Raw genomic sequence first — 9,163 nt, 5'->3', positions numbered from 1 at the left:
AACCACAGCTGGCTGGTCTAGTGTTGGCAACAACTTCCAGTTTGAGGAGGTGGTTTGGACTACAGACCTCCACAGGTCCCTTCCAACATCTTTCCAGGAGTCTGTGACCCTGCCCAGGAGTCCTGTCATGTTGCACAGTGCACAAACGTTCACCCCCCAGTGTCAGAGGAAGGGGTCTAAGGATGGGGAGAGGACATTGGATATAGGCACAGGGAATCATGAGACAGCTGGAAACAATATCGCAGTGTTGCTTTCTTTTCCTTCATCAGTCTTCAGCATGCTTCTTTGGAAAGGACTCAGATAACTGAAGGCATCAAGAAGGAGGTGCTGGAGATGTTTATGGCAACAGAGACAACAGGAGGTGCAAGGCTGAGCCAAAACACTCAGAATACTGGGTGGAGAGCAAAGCAGTCTATATCAGCCAGGGAGATTATCTAGTCTGTCTGTAGAGTTTTCCATGGAAATCTGAAGTTTTTCCCATTGAAAGAGTGGAATTCATGAACATTCTTGGTCTTAGATTTAAGGTTTCTCCATGAGACACAAAGAGTATGGCAGAGCTGAAAATGCAGTACTTGGAATCAGTGAGAAAGTTTTGTTTACCTCTCGGCCAGTGCCGGAGCTGCTAAAGGTGCTCAAAAGTCTTGTGAGGATGTTCATCCCAACCCGTTTTATTATTTGAAGCTTGCATGGGCATGGGGAGGTGAGGAGAGAAATGGGTCCTTGTGTCCCTTCTGTAGAGACTGAAAGTGCTTATCAGCACTTCATCTGATTTGGCACAGGCTTAGGCTGCTCTTGTGCCCAGTTCAGTCTTGCAGCTGGTACATGTGCTAGTTTGGATGCAGAGACTGTTTAAGAACATCCTCCTTGTCTCTGAGGGCGTCTGCATGCCTCGCTGTTCCCCTTGTGTAAAGGGGAAGCCCTGACCACCCAGCTTGTGAAAATCACCCCACAGCTAGGGCACTTTTGTATAATAATTTTAGCCTGGGTCTGGTGGCCAGCCCTGACCTGGAGAGCTACCTTGACCAGCCAGAACAGTGCAGGCCTGCCAGGAAAATTGCAAGCTCTGCTCTGCAAAGAGCTGCTCAGCTGGGCTGCTGCTGCGTGCTGCTGGGTTGTGAGGATGAGAAACCCCTCTCGGTTGGGACCTGGGGCTCAGCTTGGCCACACATGTGGGCTTCTCTATCAGGGTCACACAAGCACTCCCATTCCTGCAACTACATTTTAGGAGAGTGCTCTGCATAGTTTGAATATCCCAGAGTGGGGTGGGGGAAAGGGAGTAGCTCTGCGTCTCCTCTCCCCCTTCCTCCTCATGGGAATTAAATGTGAGAGCTAAGTGCTTGCTTTTCTGAAGCTATTATTGGCAACCAATGCAAAATGTCCCTTTTCATGACAAGTAAATGACCTGCTAAGTACAAGCTATAAAAATGCAGGTCATGTTTTCTGTTTCATTAACATGCTGCCTGACAAAGCCTTTGCCTGCTGGGGCTCTCTGCTGGGGAATGGGAGTTAGAAAACCCTTAAGGATTTCTCACTGTCATTATGAGATAGAGAGGCAAACAGGCTTCTAAAGGAAGGCAGGCTCCCAAAAGACAGGCTGCCTTTGTGTCCTGATCTCATGAGCAACCACAGGACGAGCGAAGTAATGCCATTTACACACATAGTCCCAGTAGCATGGTGTTTGAATGCTTTTATGTTTCACTAATAGCTGGGCCTGACTGTCCCAGAAGTCAATAAAAAGGGTTTTCCTTGATTGAAACAGGCAGTGGACCAAAAGTGTTATTTCAGCCACAAAAATTTTTGCAACGTTGGAAAGTAGGGGGAGAAGAGCAATATGAATCAGAAGGGGAATCTGAGGGAGAGCCTCTTTGAAATGCTTTTCTACAAAAACACTGGCTACCATAGTCTTTGGGTCAGTAGCATCAAAAATTTGCTGGAGACAGTTGTTCTGTCCAGATAAAACTGTCTTCCAGAAATCAGAGAAGTGTACCCCTGCAGGGGACATCCAAGGTGGGTTCAGAGGGTGCATCACTTCTAGGTCTAACTACAGGGCTGTCCCAGAAAGGACGTAAGGAGGGTGGACCTTCATTCATGTGCTTGGCTAAGGCAGGGTTAATCTAAAGCTGGATTCTGCCACCATATAATTCTGGCAGATATTTGGATCCAAGGCCTTTTCCCTGTGTAGGGAGCTTGGGCTTGAAGAAGTCTGAAGAGCATTAGCTTTTGCTCTTGGCAATGTTGAGTAGGACACATCCTGCCTTCTTGACTGCGTTCTCTGGGCTTGCAGGGTGGTAGTCAATGTGCTGGCTGTGAGGTCGTGTTGCCCTGCTCAGGGCTGAGGTTTGACTCTCCAATTCCAGGCCAGCTCCCATTCTTCTTGCCTGTCCTGCTTCCTCACCTATGAGCTGATAAAGTGCATTTCACATGGAGAGCGTGGAGGCTGAGATGCAGCAGAGAGATCTGAGATGTAACCAGTGCCATTCAGAGGCTTATAAGTGCTTCCTCGAGCCAACAGGTATTTCCAGGTTTGGCATCCAGGTGTTCTGCTGAATCACTTCTTGCCAGAGGCGGGTTTTAGGGACCAGGCTGCTTTGTGCCCTCTTCTGTGTTGTTCACTACCATGTACCTTGTTCTCTACAGTGCTCTTGCCCAGAATGCCAATGTTTTGGAGCAGCACCATCAGCTGCAATCCAGGGATACTCAGCCTGCAATGAATGCATTGATTCATAGCTTATTTTTAAAGCCAGAAGGAATTGCTATGTTCATTCGCTCTGACCTCGAGCATGCAGTGGGCACGGGAGTATTTATAGCTCTGTTTACAGCATTCTGCTCTGTATACAAGCCAGTAAGACCAAGTAAAGAGCAGGGCCCCTGCCTCGGTGTAGGTTTGACAGCCACTACAAGCTCAATGGATTCACTAAGGTATTGCCCTCAGTAAATGGCAGGGCAGAACAGCCCTGCTGATTGCAGAGCGTGTGGGCAGAGTCACCCGCCCACAGGACTTGCTGCTCATCCATCTGTGGCCTGTTTGCAGCAGAAGCAGGAATAAGCTCCAAGTGCAAGGACAGAGATCTGGGAAATCCTGGGTTTCTGCTTTAGTGTTTCTTAGTTTCCATGCTGCGCCTGTCTTGCATCTTGTCTTGGGGAACCATCTCTCCGATGTTCTAACCATACTGAAGCAGCCCAAAAGATGCATAAAGTCACTGGGTAAGATGGTTGAAATGAGCCTAGGAAATAATAACTAACTTGTAGGGAGATGCTGGACAAGAGCAGGACAGAGCCACCACCAACTGCAGCTGTGACAGCTCTCCCTGTACAGTATTTCCCAATGTGTGTTCCCCACTTTGTATTTGGAGTTGCAGGCTAAGACATAGTGTGCTCCAGAGCACCGTGGTGCTGCATCTCCGATGTGGTCTTGAACTGACCTGCCCAAAGCTCAAGCACTCCAAGATAAACTCGCTTGTACCTGTGGGACAGTGACCATTAAAACTGAAGCAGTGCGAATACAGCCTGCTTCCCACTTACCATGTTCTGTCTTCATGCCTCACAGCACGCAGCCAACGTCCCGGCCACTTGTCTTTCTGCCATGCTTAATTCTGTTGCCTTAGCTCTTGACGTGTGGTGAGTGTCCAGGCAGAAACCTGAGCATTAACCAGATAGATTTCATAGGTAGATTAGCTAGTTGTTCTTCCTGTTGGATGTCAGTCCCCTGCAACTGCTTTTGGACTGCCAGCGTGACACAAGAAGCCCTTGTCATTCCCTTTCCAGTAAAACGACAATTACAGTATTTCTTAGAATAAGATTTTAATAGCTAAATTTTGTTAGCGTTCTGATTGACACGCGTCCCTTCAGGTTCAAATTCCCCTTGAGAGGCTGCCTTTTTCACCAGATTGTATCTGTGAGTGAACGTGTAACTGACTGTAACATGTACTTCCCTCAGATGAAATCCCTAAGAGGGAAAGTAATTACCTCTTCACATGCAGAAACGGTAAAATCAGCTGGAGCTAATGCTTTGATAGTTAAGAGAATCAGTTATTAATACATCTGCATAGAGGCAGCACAGCCACCAAGGCAACTGTGAATCTCACAATCTTGCTCTTGGGCAAAGTATATGCAGTCGCCTAATCTGTTCCTTCTCTCCACAAGCAGCTCACCCAGCAGTGTGAACAAATTACCTGGAAATGTCGTCATCGGCCTTCATCTGGCACTATCTCCCCTTCTGTCTGGGTCATTGATTTCCTCATCTCCTCTGCCTTAAACCTCACATCACCCATTAATTTGCGCTCCCCGGTACTGAGGCAGCAGCACCGTGCCTTCCCTGCTCAACACCAGCAGCTTTCAGCCTCTGAAGTGCCCTTCGCTGCTGCTCGTACGAAGACCTCCTGAATGTGTCTCAAGTGGCCTCTCTGCCTGCTCCGTAACAGCATGTGCTCTGCCAGCTTTTGTTTCATTGCAAGAGAGCTTAGAGCTGTTCTGCTTTCGGAAATTGGGTAAGATTCAGTCTCCTTCCTACAATGACTCAGTGTGCTGGAGAAATGACTCCTGCCTTGTACGAGCAGCTACCGTGGAGCTCTCAGAGCTGTGCCAGCCTCTGCTAGCCACCAGCTCCCCTCCGGAGAGCCCCTTCACCAGCAAGGAGCCGGGGCTGCTCCACACTCTGGTCTTATGATTGCTAAATATAGAGTCCGTTGATAAATAACATAAATGCATGAAAGGCCCAAGAACCAACAGTCGTTGCAGCATCATCTTAGGTAATACAGCCTTTCCCTCTGTTCTTTTGCCCACGTCCCTGTGGCCTTTCAACACCACCGTTTTGAGCATTTTGTGTAGATATCTCTGTGTAACAAATTCATACTCGGTTCTCGTTGCAAGAGTGTCCAGGATCAGGTCTTCAACATGCAATTCAGCCCAGAAAAAACATTCTGTAAGAGAAAAAATCTTGTCTGGCTAATCGCTGGTGCTGTGTGATCGCTCTCTGCTTGCTCTGGTCAGAGTTTATTCCCAGTCCTGGTCTGCTGCCATCGTTTAATAGCTCGGTACCACTCGGATCCTGTATCAGACCTGTTTGCTGAGCTGAAGCCAGCTCAGGCAGCTGAGCCGCAAACTTTTGCCTACTGTAGGTTTGCACAGCTATTCCCAAGGATCTAATCTGGCCAGCAGAAACTTACTTACCTTGAGTTTTATTAAGAATTATAAAGTCCCACTTTTCCTCAACGTTTGTAAGCTGAGGGCATCTGACATGGAAATAAGTGCAAGGTGCTGAGGCTTCAAATGCAAAACACGTATTCCTAAATTAATGGTGATCTTAATGGGAATAAGTCCGTTCAAAGGAAGTGTCAGATAAAATTAGCCTATTTCCTTAAGGAAGTGTGTTCTTTTGTAAAGCTCTGCTCATCCTTGTCTTTCTAGAAACCAAATTGGCAGCCTCTTTGTTTCACAGCTGAATTCCTTATCCCAGGCCTGGAATACGTACGGAAAAGTATTTCCAGAAAAATCCCCCTGTTATAAATACCCTGGAGGGAGGAAAGTATTCTATGTATCCTTCCTAAAAAAAAGAGCGGCAGGCTGCATGGAGAAAGGGCTGGTGTCTTGTACTAGGGGAGGAAAAAAGTCTTGATCTTGGGGCTGATGTTCGCAGTGTGTGCTCAGGGCGAGTCCCACGACAGGCAAATTGAGATCAGAGCAAAGACTCCTGAAAGAAAGCTACTGATTTTAGTCCCTGTATCCCTGCTTACAGGGTCTTTGCTATAGAAATAAAAGCGCTGCGCTTCCCTGTAATTTTTCCTTGTTAAAAGGTGCAGCACCCCCAGCTCCCCTTGAGCTTTCTGTCTCTGCCCTTGCTCCATTTTCTACATATAAAGCCTCTCGGGGTTTTTTTAGTTCATGACCTGTTTATAGCGGGTGCTGGGTGGTCAGCCTGTCCCAGCCCTCCTGCAGCCACACCATATCCCGTCTTTAGCCACGCTGGCTCTTAAGCAGTCACATGTGGACTTTTATCAGGTTTATGTAGTTGCATGTGAATATCACTAGATGTCCTCTACTGCTAAGTAGCTTTACCACAGCCTGTGCCAAGTACCACACAGAAAGTCAGTGAAATGAATCTCAGCTGTTTAAGCTGCCTTTTTTCTTGATAGCTTCATTGTTCCTAGCCCACAGACACACAGCAATATTCCTCGCCCATAGCCTGAAGGAGTGATCTCCTACCTCTGACCGACTGGACTTAGAGTGATGGCAAAGCTATTGTGTTGGTTCCATGCAGATTTGAAGCCATCTGGCACATCATAGGAGCACCTCAAGTTTTTCCTTTGCCTCTCATTTGAGACTGAGCCACCAGGCAGGGCTCAGGCTTTGGTCTCCTTCTGCTCTTCTCCAAACTCAACACCAAAGGTCAGGCGCGTGGGTCTCCGCTCTAGCAAGAGCTGATCCAGTGCAGGATGCACTCTGCAGCGTGCAGCCAAGTACAGCTCCCTGTTCCAGCACAACCCAGCTGCTCTCCAGGCAGCGATGCCACAGCAGCGCCTTGGGTTAGCTCGCGGAGGGCCACCGCACGCCCTCACACCCCATCTCCACCCTCTGCCTTCTCTGCAGTGACCTCTCATCCCCAGCTACGTGGCAGCGTCAGGAACTTCTACAGATAAAAATCTTGCCCGTTGCACTGTTCCTGCAGAGAAAGCACTGGGGTCTTTTGTGCGAGCAGCCCCTGCCTTGCTGCCGTGCTGCACCAGCCCATGTGCTTGAGACCTCAGCTCACGTGCAGCGTGCCAGGGTGGGCAAGGGAATCATCCCCGGCCAGCCCAAAAGGTAGCAGCTGCCAGCAAAACCAGCCGAGAGGCCACACGTGGCTCGCACTGCGTTAACCCACTCAGCTTTAATATGGGAAAACAAACAGCCACATTCATCCAGCCCTAACAGCGAAATATTACGCTATATAAATAATGCGTCCTCTTACTTAGAGACAGTTCGCCTGAAGTATAGTCTGACCTGAGCAGTTCAGAGACTGTATGGTCACTTTAATCTATTAAGTGAAGCTGAAACAGACTGGAAATGTCACGTGCTTAAAGCTGTAGGGGGGCAAATGTTGGCTGAAATCTTAAGGCACTTTTTTCATTTATCTTTGTATTCAGTTCCACAATTTGAAGCATTGCCTGTCCTGTACTTGCATCCCCCTGGGGAGGGCCGGTAAAGGGGGGGCTCTTCATGCCACTGCCTCTGCTGTCAAGCTGAACATGAAGTTTTGTTTGAGGACTCCTTGGGGTGACTCAGCAGGATACAAAAATGCACTTAAATAGGAGTTGTATTGTGTAAGCGCTCAACCACAGCAGCAATTCCCCTTCAGCAATGTTGTTAACTAATACACACTACAAGAAATTTAATGCTGCTCCAGATACTGGCTGGTATTGAAAGAAGAGTTTTTGGCTTTCCTCCTTACATAATTTTAGTATTTTTTATGGGCAGGAAGGCTGTTGAGAACTGAGGAATACCCTGGAGACCCGATGTGCAGTAGCTGGGCCATGGGCTTTTCCGCTCAAATGTTACTGTCTTTGGTATGAATTGCATCAGAGATTTTCAGGTTTGGGTGTCTGAATATTTGGCTTGGTTTGGAAATACAGCTATCTCCCCTGAAGCAGAAATGTGTCTGCTCTGAAGGGTGATCTGTTTAAGACACCCAAGTACAAAGCTGGATGCTCAGATTTAAAGATCTCAGCCTGAAACCTTTAACCAACTGGTCCTGGGACCACTGTGTCCCCAGCATTTAGTGACAACATTTCCACACCTTGGAGGGTGTATAAACGACCTCCTGCATTTTGAGACCCCCTAATGGGTATCACTTACCAGCAGCTTTGCCAAGCGCTGCCCTCGCTGGTGGCAAGATGTGCTGATAGCAAAAAAACAGATTCCTCGTAGCCAGCCACCTCCACCGCTGCGCTGCATGCATGGCTGCTGGCAAAGTCTGCCCTTGGGAAACCGAGGAGACTGTTTTGTCCCGGAAGGAAAATTTGCCGCCAACAGAGGAGCCGAGTTTTGCACCAAATTCACATGCAAACCTGTGACTCCTGTTGACGAACATGTCTTAGAAACCCAGAAAACCCTTAGAAACCTAGAAAACTTGGTTCATGTGAACAAAACGCCTCAGTCCTGCGGTTCGGTCGGGAAAGGCTGGAGGGGTTCCCCTGGACATGTCTCCTGTGTCTCAAGACAGGGTGGGATTAGTGAAGAATTTGGAGGGTGAGCCGGCGTGGGTGCCATGGCCAGGCATGCTGTGGCCACTTGCTGTCGGTCTGCTCCCTCTCACCTCCTGCATGCCGCTGGACAAGTGCAGATTTTGAGGCAGAGGCTCGTGTATCTTGTTTGTAAAATGGCAGCGTGCTGCTCTCTACCTCTTACTTCCATGGGAAAGACAGCGGGAGGCTTTCTCTTGTTACCTGCAGGTCACAGCGGGGTGCCAGACTGCCTCAGGTAGATGTTTTCGGCGAGTACTGGGGGGTATGTAACGTTAGTTTGGCACAAGAGGGGCTGTTTGCTTGTCTGTAGGAGCCAATTCAAGTCACATACATCTGCTTTGTAAACCAACACAGAGGTGCACCCTGACCCGGGAAGGTAAGTTAGCAGGTGCCCCAATGCAGCCCCCTGGGATGCTCTGGGTGCTTGGCACATGCCTCAGCACCCTGCAGGGCTGCACCCAAGATGCTCCCCTTCTAGGACACAGGGCAGAGCCAGACCGAGCCACCCTGACTCACACGGATTGCTGTCACCTAGTTATTGCCTGCATCCTCTGGGAGGGCAGCATGCGTAAATAAATGAGTGCGCGGGCAGAAGCAGGGCTGCTGCTCCCCTCGCTGCCAGGGGAAGGTGGGAGGTGGCAAAGGAGTCTGCAGGTGAGACGTGAAGCACTGCTTTGGTTCGGCCTCCCATTGCCAAGGGCACAAAGGAGAGGTAGGAAAAGCAACCACCGCCCGTGTGTTCCCTGAAGTCGCATCTAGGATGAATTTGTGTATTCAACACAAATCCTGTTACTGCGATAAAAGTTGATAAGGCTTCCTCGCATTTAGCATGCCTATATATACGGGACGGGGCGGTATAGAGCGGCTGGTTCTTAACGGCGTAGCGTGTGCCGCGTTCAAGGGGCACCAACTCCGTCTGTGTAATCCCGTGCCCGCCGCCTGCT

Source organism: Egretta garzetta, unplaced genomic scaffold (assembly GCF_000687185.1).
Source record: "Egretta garzetta isolate BGI_Z169 unplaced genomic scaffold, ASM68718v1 scaffold48, whole genome shotgun sequence".
Classification (NCBI taxonomy): Eukaryota; Metazoa; Chordata; class Aves; order Pelecaniformes; family Ardeidae; genus Egretta; species Egretta garzetta.
The sequence above is the reverse complement of the archived record's forward strand: the minus strand, read 5'-3'. Positions refer to the sequence as shown.